This window comes from Hemicordylus capensis, chromosome 3 (genome assembly GCF_027244095.1).
Source record: "Hemicordylus capensis ecotype Gifberg chromosome 3, rHemCap1.1.pri, whole genome shotgun sequence".
Taxonomy (NCBI): Eukaryota; Metazoa; Chordata; class Lepidosauria; order Squamata; family Cordylidae; genus Hemicordylus; species Hemicordylus capensis.
In genome coordinates, this window is record NC_069659.1 from 101,464,278 (window position 1) to 101,486,190 (window position 21,913).

Below are 21,913 nucleotides of genomic sequence, written 5' to 3' on the forward strand. Positions count from 1 at the left end.
AACTGGTTCATGCACATCCCTGCACACTCTTCCTGTGAATGAAAGCCCAATATGTGAGCCAAGATGGTTTTAATACAGGAAAAGAGAACACCTAATGGACAGCAATCATCTCCCTTTCTCTAAAGGCCAGCACTTTGTGTTAAGTCAGGGGAGAGTTTCTATGAGATTAGGAGAATCAGGTATGCTTCTTCAACTTCTATAATGAAGCCACAACCACATACTAATTTCATTAAAGAAAAGCCTCTGTTATGCCAAACAGGACTTTGGAGTGCTTTAAATTAAAAAAAACTGCCATGCTTTAAACCAAATCAACCATTCTCTTGATGAAAACCAGCATTATATTATAAATGGATAGTAATTTAAGATGGGACAAGGTTGGAAGGCATCATGATGAATATGTATTATTTTGGAGTTGCCATTTATAGTGTCAGGAATCAAATAGCTAATATGTGATATGCATATGTAGGGAAGAAATGTATTCACAGCCAGAGTTTGTTGGTTTGAGCACCAGGGTCTTAACTGCCAAAGAGGCAAGCTGTTTTAAAGTGGCATTTAGCCTAGGAATCTCAACACTATTACTGAGGAACTTTCACGAAGATTGTATGTTTAGCACTAACACATTGCATCATGGCTCAGTCTTTTGCCTCCATGACACATGGCCACACACACACACACACACACACGGGGGGGGATCCCCACAGGTCTTCCCCTTCCAAGCCCTTTGCCACTGCCAGTCACATGGCAACATACCTGGCCAATACTAATCAAGGGTAGTCTTTCCTTACCGCACAGAGATATTTAATGCCTTCTTTCATCACTGAACAAATCATACAATTCTGGCAAAATGGATGCTGACTGTAAAACTACAAATATGCACAATATGCATTGTGTCATGTTTTGCATATGTTACATACATCTAGTATACCTAATGTATCAAAACAAATGTACAAAATAGGTTATTGTGTAGCACAAAGTAGCGAAGATTCTTTCAGTTTTCTCTTCATATGAAATTGTGCTGGCTATCAGTAATTCACATAATTTTATGATTGTTCTGAGGCAGCTAATTTTGTCTAACTGAATCCTATTAGACTGCTGCTGCATTCTTTTCCTTCCTCCAACTCCCAGAATGGGACTTATATGCTAATTGCAACCAGCATATGTAAATTAGATCTCATTTCCATTTTTTAAAGAGATAAGCACCACTTTGTGCCAACCCAATCATTAAAATCCACCACCTTTTTAGCAACCTTTCAATCTGCTACATGTAAGCATATACGTGATAAAGAATGTAGTTAAATTCTGCTTAAGGCAGTTCTCAGGATTCAGCAGTCTTTTTAAAAAGGTGAAATGCTTGGGTCAGGAGGGGGAAAGGGTGTTCCCCCTCCATGCTGAAAGAAAGACGCTCTAGGTCTCGGGACTTCCAAGATCTGATTCTGATTTTGCTCTGACTCTTAACATGGATTTATGAAGGAAGTTTTTGTATTTGGAAATCTACAAGTAGTAAGGTACAGTTGGATTGTCCCTGTAAATTGTATATAAACTGAGCTAAATAAATAGCATTTTTCAAATTTAAAAATAATATTCAACTGAAATCTTCTTGGACAAATATTCAAAGTCACTCTATATGAACACTTACATTGATTTATTTTAAGACAGTGTGCAATTTCATTCCAGCTACAATTTTAAATAATACAACCTCAAGGAAAAATAAAAAGCCTCATGTTGGGGAAATATGGTCAAATGTTCGAGCTGTTTTTTAAAATCCTTTTGCTGTCACTTCTGCCTCCCTCCATTTTGCATCATGGTTATCTAGCTAGTGGACAAAGTAGTAACTGATCCGTCACCCTGAGAATCAGCCATGTCATTCTGTAGCTGGTATCTGCCCCACATAGCAGGCAGCACACCAGTACAAAGCCTGGTTCCAAATAAAAGGACTCTGCATTACACACAGTCAACTCATTAAAGCCTTAGGGAAGCAATCAAAAAGTTTATCATGCCTGAAGGGGCTGCCAGTCTCCTTACATTAGCTAACGTGATTTCACCGGTCTGCAATGTAGGCAGAATTAGATCCATATTAGAGGTCCAAGAGAGAAGAAAATGCAAGCAGAAATCAGTTTTTAAAACCACAAGGTGCCTCCTCAGATGGGAGCTGCAATGTCATCATAGTCTTTGTTCTCAGAAGGGTGACATTTAAGTTCTGGTGATGGAACAGAACAAGATTTTGCATGGTGGAATACCCAGAGTTCATGAACATTTCCAAGCATAACTTCTGGAATGGTGCTTGGGTGAGCTCTTGTGCCTCTCCATCCCTCATGAATTACATTCTGAAGTCTCACTAACTTGAATCCCGAGAATTGGGTGGTGGTTTCCTATGGCCGAACATAGATTGCTATGTGCTACTGGTGCCATTTGGTAACAATTCCATTGTGCACATGCATGTCTAGAAGGAATCTCTGTAAAAGATGCAAACATGACCTCTACGCATGTGTGAGGCATAAAATGAAAATGAGTCCGACTTCCTAGATCTGCTTTTCTCAGGTTGATAAAGCAGTGCTGCTACGGACAGCTGTCTGCAGGCATTCATGATTGCATTCTTGTACCACATTGACTTCCATCACCTTATTCCCACTTCTGTGTATTAAAAGAAGGTGCAGGTGAGTGGCTCCTTTCTAGCCAAGGCCATGTGTGGTGAACTGTCATTCCTTTTGAGAGCTGCCTCAGGAGTTACATATTCAAGCATGCAAACGGTTAAGAGAAAGAAAGAGAGACTGTGGCAAATGTGAGCTGGCAAACATATACCTCATATACATTCACTCTTCAGAGAATAGTGATTGGCTGCAGTTTAGAGATGAACCTCGGTTTGCCTGTGCGTAGTGGGTGACATTCACTGAAAGAGCCTTGCGTAAGAAAAATATCTGCATGAAGCGGCAAGCCGTGGGCAGTGCAGATGTGGAATGTGATTGCACAGGTACTTTAGTCAGTAGATGTGAGCATGTGTGTATGTAGGCCTGTGCAAACTAAACTGGCACTGTTTCGTTCAGTACATCAGATGCCCCCGTTACAGTGGCAGGCAGTAAGGGTGGCACTGGGGGCTGGGTGGTGAGAAGTACCTTTAAAAAGAGATTACTGGCAGTACTGCCAGCACCTGGAAGCTGCTGCAAGGGAGCGGCACCCAAACCAGCAGCCCACATGGTGGCTACCACAGCTCTGGCACTCACCTGGCCTCTGAGCATGCACTGAGCTGACCACGCAAATGGCCTCTGGATATGCAGAAGCCAGGTGAGTGTTGGCGCCGTGGCAGCCGCCGCATAAGATGCCAAGCAGGGTGCCACAGCTCACAGCAGCTGCAGGTGCCAGTGATACTGCCGGTAATCACTTTTTAAAAGTTTCTCTTGCCAACACCCAACACTGGCCTCACTGGCTGCTACTGCCCTGTTAAGATTCGCTGATTTGGATCTGAATATTCAATTTGCCCAAATATTTGTCCATAGAATATAATAGGGAGAATCCTAACGGGCCTATAATGTCTTCATTTCTTTGCAGAATGAAATGGAAACAATAGGGGTCGTAGCAGTTTAATTGAGCATGTTGTCTGCCAAATTTTATATAAATAGGTGTAAGGGTTTCCATTAAAAAAAACTTTAAAATGTTGGAGGAAAATGCTTATAATTTAAGTTTGTTATTCAACAGCAGGATGATAATAGCAAGGAACTCGCAACTCCTTCTGGGGGCATTATGCCTTCAACTTTTTAGGCAAGTATGTATGGGGGTTTTAAGACTAACATTAAGACTAACAACAAACTAAGCTAAGGCACACAGTGAACACAGGCCATGCTCTCCCTCCCGTCGCCAATACCTTGTAATCACTACTGGCTCTATTCAGAGACACAGCAACTCACAGAAGGCACTTTGGCCAAGCAAGCAGAGCTTTATATACCGTATTTTACGGACTATAAGATGCTACGGACTATAAGATGCACCTTAATTTTAATCCAGTTTTTCAGAGTTTTCGAGCTTTCCTTCTCCTCTCGCCTCCATCTCCCCTCCAAGCCCTCCCACCGTGCCCCGCTCTGTCCTTTCCCTCCTTCTTCCAGCAGCAGCGAGCCCACGTTGGTGACCCGCCACGGCGGCTGCTGCTGGTTGTTGCTCATCGCGGCCGCCGGCGGAGCCTGCCCAGGACCTCCTTCTCCACCTCCTCTTGTGCCTCCGGCGGCTCCTGCGGGCTGGCGCTCGCCTGCGCGGGCTCTTCTCTGGGTCGGGCCCCACGTCCCCTCAGAGGGCGGCGGCGCAGCAGCTTCCCTCACTGCAGCAGCATCGGGGCAGCAACCGGAGGTAGCCCGGGGAGGGGGGCGGCAGGAGGGCTGACTAGGTCGCTCCTGGCAGGCCCCGGTGCGAGAGGAAGGGAGGTGGTAAGCGAATCCTCCCTGCTTGCCCTCCCTCCTCCTCCCCCCTCTCTTTCCCGACAAGCCCTAAACTTCCAACTTCTCCCTGGCTCCGGCCGCACAATCCAACACAGCAGGGAGTGAGGAGCAGACGAGACCAAGCACCGCGAGTGGAGAGGGGAGGACGGGGCTAGAGGCGAAGCAGCCGGTACAGGGAGCAGCAGCAACAACAACAGCGTCAAGCTTTTCACAGAAGGGCCCGTCCGCGCCTTCGCTTTCCCCTCCGCCCTCCCTCCTTTTCCGGAGTATAAGATGCACCTGAATTTGGGCGGATATTTTTCGAGGGGAAAAGTGCGTCTTATACTCCGTAAAATACGGTATTCTTTCTACATCCCACCTCCAAAGCATGTGATTGAAAAGGAACAGGGAGGCTGAGCAAAGTCATTGATCAGCTTCAGATGTCAGTTTCAAAGGACTCATTTCTCCCCCTCAATGTTTTCCACATATAGACCAACTATTTCCTATCCTTTTCTCAGTTTGGGCAAATTCTAGTGTTTGCCTCTGAAAACTTTAGAGAAAAAGCTTCCAAATGGCTGGATCTCGTTGACTACCTCTGAATCTGTCCAGATATTGCTGATTTAATGCAGAGAGATTCTGAGTTCTAGCTGTTCAATGCCCTATTTGACTTGAATTTGAGCCAAATTGACTAGCAGTCTGAAGCCTTGCACAGCCCTCTGTGTATGGTTTCCCCAAAAGGCACTACTTGGTCTTCAAGCACGTTTTGTCTCATGCATGCTTCTGACACTTTGGTCAGAGCGGGGGGGGGGGGGGAGCGAAGACACGTGAAACAGGTTTTGAAAAGTCTGTTGTTGTTCTAAGGTGTTTAAACCATACAATAGCAAACCTGGAAAAGACCAAGAGACAATAGCTTAATTCAGACGTTATCAAATGGATGCTGTATTGGAGTACAGTCTCTGAAAAAGAGGTGGAAGTGCTGCCTGTCATGTCAGTCATTCTCCCCTACTGGGTGGGTCCATCATGTTACAGCCTTCATCTGAGAATGGAAAGGCTGGAAGTGAGGTGGAGGGCACTTCCATGATCAGGAGACTCCAGCGCCCAAGCCACCCACTCATGATGAAGTAACCTCCGTCATGCTTACTGCTGTGAGTGGGGTGGGAGGGTGAGTTAGGAAAATGATGGACACCTTGGTGGGGAGGGACACCTGTTCCTGCGTTGGATGTGTGTCCTGAGTACACTGTCCTTTTCTAATAACAACTGTAGAGGACTCATCTCATCCAAATTACAGGCATATATGGTTAAAAATGTCCAGATACCCTGATTTTTACATGGTCATCCATTAGTTATGTAAGCCTTGAGTTCAGTAAGCACTTGATCGGCAGTGAGGGTCACTTTCCATTCAGAAGACATGATCACTCCATGAGCTGATGAAGCTATTTGCACAATTACTACTCCTTCATCCTCTTTTTCTGGGATCTCTTCTTGGTCTGGAAGTGGAAGTTGAGATAAACAATCTGCAGTTGTATTTCCGAATACCTAGAAGATATTCCAACTGGGTGTTTTTCACACCGCAGGCTTTACTACAGGTTTACTGTGAGGCTTTACTGCGAGTTTGAAGTTGCCCAAAAAAACCAACACAAAATGTGGATTTTTTAAACCCTGGATATAAACCAGGCTACACTCTAATGTGCAATGAAAAACCTGAATTGTGTGTGAAGTGCTCCCTGATAGCTTTCATGGTCTTTGGGCTAAATCTAGCCAATGTGAATGCACACCCTCCATTCCAGAGGAGATTCAAGCTAAAAGCTCTGTGTGAAAAATGCCCTGGAAATCAGTCCATAAGTCTGGTGGTCCATTTGGCTATTCTTGGGGTTGCTCGACTTGATACCCAAAGCAGATAGGGGTTTATGGTCTGACCGTAAAGTGAATTTTCTGCCCCACAAGTAAGTCCTGAAGAGCCTCATCACCCAGAAACATGCTAGAGCTTCTTTTTCAATGAAAGAGTACATGTTCTCTGAAGCAGTAAGCACTCTGGAAGCAAAGGCAAATGTAACTTCCCTTTCCCCTTTTTTCTGGATTAAGACAGCACCCAACCCATATTCTGTAGCACCAGTAGTTACAATAGTGTGCTTGTTGGTGTCAAAAGAAGTGAGAGCAGGGTTTTCAGCAAGGGCCAATTTGATAGTTTGAAAACTAGCCTTGCAGGATGCATCCCAGTTAAAGGCTACGTTCATTTTAAAAAGAAGATGCAGTGGAGCAACTTTTGAGGCAAATTGCATAACAAATTTAGAGTAATATCACACGCAGCCTAACCTAGGCTAGGGAAGCCCAGCCTGGGTTAGGCTGCATGTGCTAACCACCAGGATCGGGCCCGATCCCAGCAGGGCAGTGCTGTTTAGCCTGGCTTTTCAGCCTGGCTGTTAGCCAAGGCTAAGGAAGCAAGAGCTCCCTTAACCCAGGCTACCTGATTGTGTGTGAGCTCGGGCTGCTTCCAGCATGTTGTGTGGTGCATTGTGGAATTCTTGGCGGTCGGGACATGTCATCGCAGCCTCTGGAGCTGCATATTGCACCATGCAGCACTGCTCATCTGGGAACTTGGGCTATACTCCCAGGAACATGGAATCGCTCATCTGGGGGGAAGGAGAGTTTAACAGGCCTTCCACCCTGCCCACCTAGTCGTGTGAACAATCTTACAGAGTACTAAAAATTATTTAAATACATTTTTGTTGTGTGGTTCTGGTGTGTCCCGAATAGCTTCCACCAAGTCTGTTTTGGGATGCACGCCTCCCTGATATATTGCGTGTCCAAAGTATGTGTATTACTATTAGTTGTATGTATGGGCACTTTTTATTTGTTTTAATGGGTTCTTAATTATGTATTTTTTCTAATTGTTTAACTTTCTATGTGAGCCGCCCAGATAACAATTTGTTATAGGGTGGCTATACCAATAAAGCTGTTACTTACTATGATGATGATCAGCTTACACAATGTCTTGTAACATTAGCTTGTGGGCTTCAGTTAACATCTGTCTGGTAACAACATCATAAAGTCCTAGGTTCAATTCCTTGCATTTCTAGGAGCTTTCCCAGACAGCAGGCTTTATCTTGGGTTTACTGTGAGGCTTTACTGCGAGTTCAAATTTGTTCAAAAAAACTGACACAGAAAGTGGATTTGTCTTACCCTGGACATAAATTGGGCTAAGCTCTAACATGCAATAAAAAACCCGAATTGTGCGTGAAGTGCTCTCCAGTACCTTGCACAGACTTTGCCACGAATTTGGCTGATGTGTGAACATACACTCTCCATTCCAAGCTAAATGCCCCATCTGGAAATGCTTCAGGTAGGGCAGAGAAGATTTTCTCTCTGAAACCTTGGAGAGCCATGGTTGGTCAGTGTAGAAAGTAGTGAGCTAGATGAACCAATGGTCTGATTCAGTATAAGGCAGCTTCCTATGTTCTGGAGACAGGTAGAATGTTCAGCATTGAAAGTTTTGTGAAATTTAGAGAATATCCAATTATCTTCCCACCATGAGTTTTCGCAACTTCATTTTCAAAAAGATTGAACTTTTTGGAAACAAATTATATTCAAAATGAAATGAATACATATTCATTTTCAATAAATGAAGTATTTTTTCCTCAGACTCTTCCTTTTGCATGAACATCTCAGATATTGTGAGTGAATACTGTGATTCTGGACACCCTGCCTAAGAAAGATATTCTTCACATGAGTGCAGTTATCTAATTTTTGACACATATACTCCAATGCAGAGATGATTTTCTGGAAAACACAACCACTGTATATTTATATATGAGGTTGTACTTATTGAAGGATCTCTAGAGTGGTGACAGTTTGCGATGCAAAGATACAGATTGGTGGAACTCACTACTGTCCGAGGCAACAGGACGATGACATGGAACAGCCTTTGATAAAAGCAGCAGAGTAAAAAAGCATCTAAGGAAACATAATCATGGGGGGCAGGTGGGGCAGCCTTGACAATTGGCAGCCATCTAGACTGAGACCGTGCAGGATCACCAGCAGCACTCCCACCCTACTGAACTGTTAGTGACAACAAAGAAAGAAAGTAAGATGCCCATATAAGGGGCAAACATACACATAAGACAGGGCTCCATACTGTCTCCAATGCTTTTTAACATCTACATGGAACTTCTGGGAGAGATCATTCAAAGATTTGGTGCATGGTGTTATCAATATGTTGATGACACCCAAACCTATTTCTCTATGTCAACATCATCAGGAGAAGGCATAGCCTCCCTAAATACCTGCCTGGAGACAGTAATGGGCTGGATGAGGGATAATAAACTGAGACTGAAACCAAATAAGACGGAGGTACTTATTGTGCAGGGTTGGAACTCCAGAGATTATTTTGATTTGCTGGTTCTAGATGGGGTCACACTTCCCCAGAAAGAACAGGTACGCAGTCTGGGAGTGCTTCTGGATCCACACCTCTCCCTGGTATCTCAGACTGAGGCAGTAGCCAGAGGTGCTTTCTATGAGCTTCAGCTGATATGCCAGCTGTGTCAATTTCTTGAGAAGAACGAGCTCAGAACAGTGATACATATGCTGGTAACCTCCAGACTTGAGTACTGCAATGCTCCCTATGTGGGCCTGCCTTTGTACGTAGTCTGGAAACTGCAGTTGGTACAGAACATGGCAGCCAGGTTGGTCTCTGGGTCATCTCAGAGATACCACATTACTTCTTTATTAAAAGAACGAGTCTGGCTGCTGATAAGTTTCTGGGCAAAATATAAAGTGCTGGTTTTAACCTATAAAGCCCTAAATGGCTTAGGTCCAGGGTATTTAAGAGAACATCTTCTTCGCCATGAACCCCGCTGCCCATTAAGATCATCTGGAGAGGCTCGTCTGCAGTTGCCACCAACTTGTCTAGTGGCCACACAGGGAGGAGCCCCAAGAGACTGGAATATGCTCACTGCTGAAATAAGAGCCTCCCAATCTCTGACAACTTTTTAAAAAAGTATTTAAAAACTTATCTCTTTACCCAAGCTTTTTAATTTGACTATGGTTTTAAATTGTTTTAAGGTTTTTATTTTTTTGTGTTTTAACTTGTTTTATATTGTGGTTAACCTCCTCGAGATGGAAGTTTGGGGTGATAAACAAATTTGATAAATAAATAAATTACATTAAATAAGGTGCTAAGAAAGGCAAGACAAGAGAGGAGGAAGACAAAACACATCTCTGTAGCAAACACTTTTATTCAGGAGACTTAAATGGACTGTGTCAGCCTCCTGAGTGGCAATGATTTTTCCCCACCCTCTTTTACCCTCTTCTTGTCATCTGTCTATCCTCCCTCTATTACTTAGCATTATTTTTTTAACTATTTTTAACTCAAAAAGAAAGTACTTGGAGAGGCAGCCTACATGCAAGCGAGGCACTGTGCTAAGGAAAAGCTGTATTTTATCATATCGCATTGTTCTGCATTTTAAAGAGGTAAATTAATCACTAAACTGCTGTTCGGTGCTTTAAACTACCAGCTGTTCGGCGCTCTGAATTACAAGATTTATCCTTCAGGATTGTTTTGTAAATCATTTCTTTCCCAAGCTTCCATAGAAAACCTTCCTTGCACAGTAAGAACCTTCTGGGGTGCAGAGGCGGGGGATTAGGCAACATGGCATCTGGCTCCGCTTTGGTCTTCCATACTTATCAGATGATATGATGACAGCACATCCCTGGTGGGCCTTACAGCTTAATTACCAGGATCACGGGCTTTTCCTCCCCGTCTGCTCTCGGAATTTTATTCAAATATGCAGGATCTTGCTAATTCAATTCTGGCAAGCTTTCTGTAGTACTACAGCTACTGTATGGCAATACAGTGAGATTGAACAACGCTGCCTAGAACAAATACAGAAGTACCATATGATGGGAGCAAGCAAATTTCCAAGACAGACATGCTAAGACCGTGTTGCAAAGAAAGTCTTGGAGCATTTCCACACAGGGCTGTTACCATGAATCTCCTTCAGAAGAGAGTGTATGCGTTCACACACAGGCCAAACTTACCCTGAAGTCCATGCGGGATCATTGGAAGCTCTCCACACACAAATTGTCTTCTGGATTCTAGCTTATCTCGGTGTATTTCTGGGTTTTTAAAATGTTGGTTTTAAACGAGTTTTTTTGAAAATGCTGGAGCAAATAGGGAGAGGCACTGACTAGAATCATTTACATGATACTATGGAAACACTCTTTAAGAATGCAGATATAGCTCTTTAGAAATGCAGATCGAGCTGGTTTGCCTAATGCAGGAAGCAAGCTCTTTAAGTTCTAGTTACAAAAGTAAAACCTCTGTGTTTGCTCAAGTTCACTTTTTGAACAATATTAATTTGCTTGCTTAAGGTTTTTGCTGGTTAAAACACCACACATGTGTTGGAAAAAAGGGAAGAAATCTGTTAGTGTATGCAAATGCTCCCAATCTAGGACATGAAGTTTCGAAGGCAACATTGTGTTCCTACCCAAGGAGTGCGCTCTCCCTGCCCCCCCTGCCATTGGCTAGAAGGAAAACACAGAGGCATGCAATGTGAACCTGGACCAAAATAAAACCTGAAAGCAGAGGGGAGGGGCTGCTTCCCTCATGCACGAGTGTAATTCAAAGTGGCTTACCTCAACATTTAGCGGGACAGCTGGAAGTTATGTGTGGCAAAGCTCTTGGTTTTTGTTGTGTATGGGTTTTTTACAGCTCTCACTGAGGCAGAGAACTGAATTAAGACACTGTGGCCTCTGAGCCAGTTACAACACACCCTGTATGCAGTAGACCCTACTGTACTTGCAGATGGCATAAAGATGAGTCTTCCCAGATAAGGGTTCAGGTTACGCGCTTTTGTCTGGACAACGAAGTCTATGGCCCAGATACTATTCTCAGGAATGTAGGACAAGTGCAATTCTCCCATCTGACAACATTATTGAATTTGATTAGTCTCCGCTTGCAACTTTATACATAGTTCTGTCTTTCATTTGGAAAAGATGTGCAGCAGGCCTGAACAACCAGCTCTGTGAGGAAGATCCACAGCACATGGCATAGGAAACCAACCCATGTGATCTACACTGCAAATGAGCATGATTACTGTACAGTAGGAGCATACAGTCATTTTTCAGGACAAATGGAACAAATGGAAAATAAACCAAATGAGGCCCAAGCAACTTGTCTTCCATTTATTCTGAACAAATATGATATGCCAAGAAGGAGTTCATTTTCAGAATCCTTTCATTACCTATTTGTTATTAAGGTGGGGGTGATTATGTTTTCTGGCATCGAGGGGAGCTCCTATGCACAGATGTTTCCTAGATACAGCATCCGTACTGGGCATGGCAGGAAAATAATGATAGCCACCAGTGAGGGCTGGCATGTTTTTGTGATGACGTCCATCCCCCTCCCTGCCCCAAACCTCAGATTCAGTGTTACTTACTCACCAGTCCAGAACCTGCTGCTTAACTGATCTGCAACATCTACAGAAATCCATATTCTATATTGGTGCCCCACAGCTTGAATAAATTCAAGTTAACCTGAATTATTCCCAGATGAGTGAGAGGGGAATCTGTGTATATATATTCTAGGCTCAAAAAACCCCTGTTTGGCTTAAGAGAAGAGTTCAGGCACTTACAAAATATGAACTGCCTCATGCACCAAAAAAGCATGCTATTATAAGATAAGGTATCCACTTTAACTTCCACATCATGTAAGTAGTAAATATTCTATAGGCTCATATATTGTGCTCACATATAGCTTAGGCTCCATGCACCCATACTCTCCCTTGGTCTTTCGGCCTCAGTCATCTTCCTCTGCAGCTTGGGATAGACACACTAAAGCTAGAGTCAGTGCTATGTTAAGCTACAATAAAAACAAGTTGTTCTGGTAAGAACTAATCTGCCAACTTTCCTTTCACTATATTCTTAATCAATAATTATCATCCTCACAAGTTAGCCTGCTTCAGCCTTAAATGTTCACACATCTGGCATCTTCAATTGGGGTGGATGACCTCATCACAAACTATACTGTTGAACAGCCTCTATGTGTCCCTACACCAGTAGCAAATTTGGTTCAAATTGGTTAGATGGTTCACAAGTTAGCCCTCTTGCGCCTCAAATGTTCACACATCTTGAATGGGGATGGATGATATCATTACAAACTACACCACTGAGGTGTCACTATGTGTCACTCCCTACAACTGTATCAAATTTGTATTTTTTTTATTGTAAACCACCCAGAGATGTGAGTTTTGTGTGGTTTAGAAATTTGTTAAATAAAAAATAATAATTATTTAAATAAAATCAGTTAGACAGTCCACAAGTTAGCCCACTTGTACCTCTAACATTTATGTGTCTGCCATCTTGAACTGGGGTGGATTACATCATCATAAGCCACACCCCTATGGCATCCCTATGAGTCCCTACAGTTGTAGTAGATTTGGTTCAAATAGGTTAGGAGGTTCACAAGTTAGCTCACTTGCACCTCAAATGTTTTTGCTTCTGCCATCTTGAATTAGGGTGGATGACATCATCACAAACTATGCCATTGAAGTGTTGTTATGTGTCCCTGAAATGTGTCCCTAAAACTGTACCCAGATATGTGTCCCTAAAACTATCCAATTTGATTCATATTAGTCCAAGCATTGCAAAGTTGATGAGGGGAACACACACACACACACACACACACACACACACACACACACACACACACACACTGCTGGGTGATCTCATAAGCTTACTTTCCCTAAGGAAAGTAGGCTAATAATACTTAAATTCTAAACTTATATCTATCTGCCCTCAGTTTTGTGTTTCTCTTTGCATCTTCCATCTATCAGCCTTGTTCTCCATAATACTATATATTCTCCCAAATGAAAATGAAAACATATGGAAGGCAGATGGTCAGTGTGTCACTAATCCTCAGATTTAGTGTTCCTCCAACCTGCAGAAGAGGAGGACTAGGGTTGAAAGACCTAGAGAAAGTGTGGATGCATGGAGGCTAAGCCACAGCCAGGATATAATATATGCTATTTTTCCTGATGAAAATCATTCTCCTGAAGCAGCTAATTGCCCCTGAATGTGGCTGTTTGCAATAAATGACCACTTTGGGTGGTAATTCTCAGTGGAAAAACTGTGCAGGGGGATGTATTAAATCCCTCTCCACACTCCAGAATGAGTCCCACACACACACCATTTATTTATTTATGTATTTATTTTTAAATTACTATAATTTAAAAATCTGGTCCACTTCCTGTGTTAGGTTTAGGTTGATGAAGAGTTCTGAAGCACTCAAAAGCTTGCTTAAGATTTAGTGTCATCTTGGTTTGTCCCTATAAAGGTACTACTACAGCTGTAGCTAAGTTTTAAACCAGCCCCTGTAGCTAGCGGTGTGTACAGAACTGCTAAGGGCAGTTCAGTTCAAACCGAACTCAAACCAAATCACCTGGTCCGTGAGCCAGTTCATTCAAAATGACGGCACTCTGGTCTGAGTGGTCGAACCAGGTCAAAAGGGTTTGCCCGGTTTTGATGCTTGTAAAGGGGAACCCAAGAGGTGGCATGGCTCCTTGCCAGCGACGGGATGGCAGCAGCTCCCCTAGGCCTTGCCAGCACACCCCCAATCATCCCAGGGCAGCAGGGGCCTGGTTCAGGCCTCCACACAAGCACAGAAGCCATTAGAGTGACCTATGCACCATATGCATCACCACACATGCATGGAGATCACTCTAATGGCCTCTGCGCTTGCTTGGAGGCCCGAACCAGGCTCCCACCAGCCCTGGCTTGTGGTGGGAAGCTCATAGGGCATTCGCCCTGATGGGGGTGAAGGGCCTAGGGCAGCCACCACCACCCTTCCACCGAGGAGCTGTGTTGATGTAGTGGCACATGATAACCTCCCACCCACCTTTTTTCAACCCCGCCAATGCTTGTAAAAGGTAAAAGCCCCTGGTGGCGCAGTGGTAAAACTGCCGCCCTGTAACCAGAAGGTTACAAGTTCGATCCTGACCAGGGGCTCAAGGTTGACTCAGCCTTCCATCCTTCCGAGGTCGGTAAAATGAGTACCCAGAATGTTGGGGGCAATATGCTAAATCATTGTAAACCGCTTAGAGAGCTCCGGCTATAGAGCGGTATATAAATGTAAGTGCTATTGCTATTGCTAATCCTTACTGCATCCTTACCATTTACAAGCATCTGAACCAGGCCAAATCGGTTTGATCTGAACTGGGACCAATTCAGCTTGAACACAGACTGCCCCCCCCCGCTTTTTGGAAGGCCATTCCAGTTTGAGCTCAAACCTGTCAAAATGGGCCAGTTCAACGTGAACCTGGTTCAAGCTTGAACCAGTGAGCACACCCCTACCTGTAGTTGTCCCTCTCACAGTAGTTGGATATGCAGCAATTAGCAGGTGATAATGTCCATCTACATGTGAAGCTTCAAGCTATGAAAAAACTTCACTTCCTGATTTTTGCATATTAAGTCTTTGTGAAAGGTACAGGAGCAGAACAGATCAATTTTATTTTTGGCCCGCTGACAATCCTATTACAGAGAATAATATCCATAGCAATCAAGATGGAATTGTCCGACGGGATCACTTGCTGACCTTTCTCCGGGGTGGCAGCATGCAGGGCTGACTGCAGTCCAGAGGCAAGCCCCAGCCCACAGGGCAAAGCAGTAACCATGTTCCCCTGTTTGCCAAGGGAGCCAGGAGAAAAGAGCAGTTCAGCTGGCTGGGAAGCTCTGAGATGAGGAGGCTCAGGCATGAGGGAGAGGGCAAGGCACATCACAATAACGTCACAATGCGCCTCCATCTGAAGGGAGGGGGCCAGCTGAAGGAGAGGGTGAGGAAGCCAACAGGAAAAGTACAACAGAGACTTGTCAACACTTGTGGGGATTAATAAAGAGGGTTGGGGGCTCGTTGGGAGGTAGCTGGGATTGCACTGCCTGTGCAGGGGCTTATGAAGAGGGCATGGGCCAGTGATGAAGGAGGAAATGAGCGAGTCACAGGCCTCCAGAAAGAGACTGTGGTGGAGAGCATTACACCAAGGAGGAGAATCAGGGTAAAGAACAACCCCGCTCCCCTTGTTACTTCTGAGGCCCTTTCCCAAAAGACCTGCCATGGAGCTGGGGAGAAGTGGACTCGTCCAGGCAGGAATTAATTATCAATCTGAATATTTCCCCCCATTATAGTGCAGCTCCAAAATGAAAATCTATAGGGTTGCAAGTAGGGACATGCACGAATAGATTTTTTCATTTCAATTTGTACCTGAATCAAATTACCCTGATTTGTTTTGGGTCTGAAGCTGCCTTCCCGAATCACCCCAGATTCGGTTTATACACAAATTGAATCAATTTAGGGTGAAAAAGGGGTCCCAGGGGCAAAAGAGTGGAGTGGGTTGAGCTATAAGGTTGCTGAAATCCCCATTATTCCCTATGGGGAAAAGCTTAAAGACGCGCCGACTTCAAAAATTCTTTAAAAATCACCCCTTTGCCCAATTTCTTTGAAATAGGGTGGTAGCTTCCACCCATTGGGCACTACCAAGCAACCCATTTTGGCTACAAAATGGAGATCTGAATCTCCAAATTTTTCAGGTCTGAATCTGGGGTGATTTGTTTTGTACCCAAATCTGGGCAATTGAGGACAAGGGTGATTTGTTTTGTCTACAAATCACCCGAATCAGCCAGATTCGGATACAAATCATTTTGTACCCGAATCGTTTCACACATCCCTAGTTGCAAAAGTAGCCTTATGGTTAAAGTTAGAATTTTCCTAGGTGTTTACTTCACTAAAATTCATAGACTCAAATAAATGAATTAGGACTACAATACTGCTGTGTACAAAATTGGTTGGCCTGGCTGGGTTTGAGTCTTAACTGGACCTGAATACTGGACCAGGCCAGTTCAATTTTGCACCCCCTCAACCCCCCTGTTTGGTTCAATTCAGAGGGGTTCACAAATTTTTTAAAATTGGTTTTCTAAGAATATTAACTTACCCCCTCCAGGGGGTGCTTAGTCCTCTGGCCGGGTCACAGAGGCCCTTTGGGCATGCACAGCAGCCTCCCAAATGGCCACTGCAATGGAGGACAGGCCTGGAACAGGCCAAAGACTGCCCGAACTGGATGATTTGAGGCTGCAATGGATGATGGCGGGTGGGAGGGGAACCTCCAGAGACCCCACCCACCATGGCCACAACAGCATCCCCTGGAGGGGGTACATTTTTTAAAAAAACTTAACTTAGAACCGCCTGAACAGGTCAGGGGGTTCATCTCAATATTGAGCTGAACCAGGGTGGGTTTGGCTCGATACTGAGTTGTTGAACCAAACTGGTTCGGTTCCAAACCAGTTTGCACATGCCTAGGCTACAATAATGGGGGTTTATTTATACTACAAACTTATAAGGTAGCTGTCATGGTTTCCCTAAATATCCTTGGAATTGTAGTTTGGTCAGAGTGCTTAGAATTCCCTCTGAGATTCTGCCACTCACAGAACTACAATTCCCAGGGTTTCATGGTGGTGGGGTGGCTGGGAATTAAATGACATATCCTTCAGCCCTTCAAATGCATCAGGGAGGAGTGTGGGCATGCACTGCTCTCCCCCCCCCATCCTGCATGCCATCTCACTGACACTTAATCACATGCAGGTGGTGGTTGTTCATCCAATCTGCTACCCAATGCACAGATAAAATACTAATTTATAGTACTGCTATCATCTGAACTAGCCCGATGTCTATTAAAGCAGTTTAAGTCAATGGCATAAATATGCCCATTATAGTCAATTCCTTGGTGCATTTAATCAATAATCCAATCAAGACCAATTTTTAAATGTTGATTGTTAATAGGAACTTTCTCTTAGAATGGTTTTCAGTATTTATGACATTGCTGTAAACAATGTATCATGTACATCTTCCTTTGGATAAAATATGTTTATATTTATATTACTTAGTCAAGAAGAAAGGCCTTAATTAAAAATTTGATCTAATTTTTCATTTCACCTTTTTCATTTATTAATCAGGTACTTAATCAGCTCAAGACGGGGCAGAAAATTGATGTCAAAGCTTGATAGCCTGAAAAGGAAATAAAACCAAATCCAGTCCTGGTTTTGAAAATATCAAGAGAAAAGAATGTAAACAACAACAGCAACAAATATACACCCCAAGAGAAAAGAATGCCAATTATGTCATTTTGAGGGAAACCAGCGTTCCCCCATTCCAGATTCAAAGTATAAACCCTTGGCATTTCTTCCTGTGATGAAACAAGAAGATTATGGTTCTGTTAAGCACATTGTTTTGGGATGATATCGAACAAGGTTTGAAAAACTAGCCGAGAAGCCAGGATTATATATTCAGTTAGCTGAAGAATTTTGAATACTTAATATCAAAGCAGTTAGACAGGTGAGTGAGATGCGTTCACAGATTATAGCATAAGGTGCTACATGGAATATTTTCCTGAAGAGCCACACAAGGGAAAGGAGCAAAGGCTTAGCTCTGTACGGCTTATCCAGCTCAATATCCCTCATCTAGCCTGACAGTGTGGTTTTTAACAAAACCATTAGTCATTTGACTGAAGGCAGTTTGAGCACAATTGATTCTTTCTGATCCATCCCAAGGAATTAATTTCAGAAACTGCAGGGTAGTTTCCTGTAACACAAAATGGTTCCTTTTGTGCTGCATGAGGCCCAGACCCCACACAGTCCACTTTTTCCGCACATGCAGCAAGAGTCCTTCAGGCTTAGCTGTCCAAATGTTTGATGTTGTAAGGAAATAATTTATTGAAAGGCTTGAGCACTGCCTTCCTCATTAATGGAGCCTGGTTTCTAAAACACAGGAAAAGGCCAGCATTGTGAGCAGGGGGGCGGAACTCATGACATCAGTCATATATTATTCATAATATTATTAATGCAGATTGCAAATGTCCTTGCCTTGCTTTTCTTTTATTTTGTTTTCTGAGATTCAAAGTGTCCATATAATAATGAATGCTTTTAAAGGGTTTATTCTCTTCTTGCTGGTTTTCCACCAGTGAGCCTCAACCGTATTTCATGGTGCTGGTTTGCTTGATTTATGTCCCTCAGAAGTGAAGCGATTTAGGTGCTTTTTAGGCTGAGCCTACCCATGGAGGGTTTCATCTGCATTGTCAAAAAATCCTGTGTCCTCTTTTCTCCTCCTCCTCCCCTGTAATGAATTGCTAAGATGGTAAAAGGAATTACTAGATTGTGCTGATGAGCGATGAAAGTCGGAGGTGCATCTCCCTGCCCTCCCTCATTTATCTTGTTAAGCAGCTCTGACAAAGAAAGAGAAGGGCAGTAGAATCTCTCCCCACCGCTCTTGTCCAAGGTAATGTTATGTCTGTGTGACACTTTGTAAATAACACATGTATACCCTGGGATTTTGAAACACCTGAGTGTCATCCAAGGCATTCATAACAAGGTGGATAATTGGGGGTGATCAGAACCGTGGGCAATACAACCTCCTTCTCAACTCATTTCAGTACCAACCTTCATTGATTTAGTTTCAAACTGCTTCTAGTTCAATTTTGCCCCACATCTTCCTCTTGAAGGGTATATTGTTTATCATTTACATAGCACTTCCAATTTGCCAAGTATTTTTACAGTTCCTCATGTGCCTCCTCTCATAGTAACCCTGTAAGGTAAACTACTGCTGTTCAGCTTCCACAAATGGAAGTGAGACGCACAGAGAGGGGTTTGATTTGCCAAAGGCAACACAATGAACAGAGATGGCATTTGAACCCAAATCTTGGAATATCCCAGAGTTAAGGTAAAGTCGTGCCGTCAAGTCAGTGTCGACTCCTGACAAACACAGAGCCGTGTAGTGTTCTTTGGTAGAATACAGGAGGGGTTTACCATTGCCATCTCCCATGCAGTATGCCTTTCAGCATCTTCCCATATCACTGCTACCCAATATAGGTTCATCTTTTTTCCATTGTATGGAATGTGAACTAGTATAGATGACAGCGATTTTCATGCTGGGAGGAAATGACATCCTTGCAACTGAAGCACAACCTTAAGCAAAGACCTGCTAATGTGCAGAAAAAATATATAAATGCACATGCATGCACACACACACACACACACACACACACACACACACACACACAAAGGCTGACTTACATTGGCTGTGATCCAGTAGGAGGCAATACATTCATGCATGGAAATAGCAAATGAATTCCTCCCATTGTACATACAAAGAGCTGCTTTGGGGGAAACTACCATGTTCTACAGCCATACAGAAGAGGTCCAATCCAGGGGTTCATTTGTGCTGCAGCAGCAGGTTGGCTTGTACGCCTGCTGCTGTACTCACAGAGGCCCCTTGCCTTAGTTGGGGAGGGGCCCCCCCCTTAACTGGGGAGAAATCAGTGCTGCCCAGAAATCCCTTCTCCCCTCCCATGAGCAGGCTTACAAAAATGTCTGGATTGGTAGAATACTGTAGCCCTATACAAAAGCTCCTCCTCTGAGAGAACACTGAACACATGGAGGGTGAAATGGGTCTATGCTGCAGACCATAGCCCCAAACACTGATGAACCTTGATCAGCCTTCATTGCTGTGTGCTGGCAGTCATATGTTTGCGGTTAGCGTGAAAAGGCCGCTATGGACATTTAGTGTAGGACGGATCCTCACTGTCCCAGGGCTCCTTATACACAAATGTTGACTGTGCAACTGCCAGGGGACTTGGCCATCAGCACATTGGCATTGAGGAATGTGGCCAGCAGAGACATTTGGTATATGCTGTGGGGGCTGGGGTGGGGAACGACATCTGCACATCCCTTGTTTATCCAGTCAGAAGGAGGCTTTCAAATGACTTGAGATCCATATAATAGGGATGTGCAAACAGGTTCGGGGGCTCACGGTTCGCAGTTTTGGTTTGGGGGTTCGATGGTTCAAGGGTCGAATCAACCCCACCCCCAGTTCGGTCTGGACCCGGACCAAACCTCGCCCAAAGTTCAGGGGTTCTCAGACTGAAAATTATTTTGTTTTTAACCTTCTACTCCCCTCAGGGGAGTTCCTGGAGGCGGCAGGAGGTGGGGTCTGCGGAGGTTCCCCCTCCGCCTGCTGGCCTTCTAAATCACCCCCTCACCCCGTTTGGGTGCTCTTCGGCTGGTTTTCGGCCTTCACCCATCGGCCCAGTGGCCATGTTGGGGGCTGGGCACCTGCGCACATAGCCTCTGTGAACCAAACCGGACCAGCCAGTTTTGTGCACCCTCCTACCATAAAACTATGCCAATACATGCAGATTGTTCTCTGCATACACAGATATTTTCCTGACTGGTAATGAAAACCCCCAATCTTCTAATCTGCTTGTGGAAGTGTGCCAAGGAAGAATTCCCATAACTTTCCGTTCTTTTTCATACGTGGCCTGTTCCAAACTCAGCCACAAGTTCCTGGTTTCCACTGCAATTCTCCCAATCTGAGACTGCTTCAAAACCTTGCTCATGTGGTCTAGGGTTCCCAGATATGGAGTTTTACTCCAGATTTGTGACTATTTTAACCGCCCTGCAACTATTTCTGTGATGGGGTGTGTGTGTGTATCGAGAGTTCCAGCGAACCTGCTGCAAGCACTGTGGAGTTCCTCAAATCACTCCGTGGCTGTTACCTGTGAGTAGGCCTATTGGAAATGATAGGCTTACTCATGTGCTGTGTGGGGGCAGGAGGAGCTCATTTGTATGCTGCTGCTGTGCTGGCAATTCACATCCCATTTCCCCAGTCAAGTGTTTTTTGCAGCAACCTGCCTCCTCATTTTCTCAGTAACTCACTGTGACTGACCCAATTGCCCCACGGAGGGACTTCTTTTTCTGTCTGTGCTGTGCTCTCCCCCAGCTGCCCCTGCCCGATGCTGGCATGGAGATGTGCGGAGGCCATGTGTGTGCTAGTGTCACATGAGGGCAGCTGGGGGAGAGTGCCACTGGCACATGAAGATAGCTGGGAGGTGTGCTGCCGATTTAGGAAGTGGCAGCGAGTGACGGAGAAGCTGGTATACACTAGCTCTCCTCCATTTTAAAGGGGCAGGGGATGGGTATCGAATAGCGTCTCGAAACGTGATCCATGCACATCCCTATTCTGTACATGTAATCTAGTACCCTGGGAAAGGGAGGGTCCCAGATCTTGCTTAGAGAAATTTGTACATATTCAGATGTACGCATGTAGGCTCTGTACAAACACAGCCCTTGAACATGTATAAGTCAGGAGTGAGGTGATTTATTCCAAAGGAATAAATCAAAGCAATGGACCACATGGGTTTTGCACAGTGCTGTATTTATCTTTAGCATTCAACTGAATTTCTCAAGAAATCCATTCCCACCATATAAACTTGTCTAGGATGGCACAAATTGACTTCAGAAAGAAATAATTACTTCACTGCAATCTAGGATTTTATTTTTTTTTTAATTATATCACAACAAATACAGAAGGAGACATCCTAGTAAAATAGCACAGCAAGAATACTTTTTAGGATTTCTAACTAGTATTTTTTCCTTTAAGCCCATGTTTTGAACCGATCTACCCTATCCATTTTGTTTTATTT

The 21,913-nt window shown here is 44.1% G+C and overlaps 1 long non-coding RNA gene across 1 annotated transcript in view; it reads left to right on the plus strand.

Annotated features, from left to right (window-relative positions):
- Positions 1–18,369, plus strand: part of LOC128349238 (uncharacterized) — a 58,732-nt gene extending 40,363 nt beyond the window's left edge. The window contains exon 5 of the long non-coding RNA XR_008318648.1: positions 17,394–18,369. This is a non-coding gene — a long non-coding RNA (uncharacterized LOC128349238). The remainder of the gene's footprint in view (positions 1–17,393) is intronic.
- Positions 18,370–21,913: the final 3,544 nt, after the last annotated feature.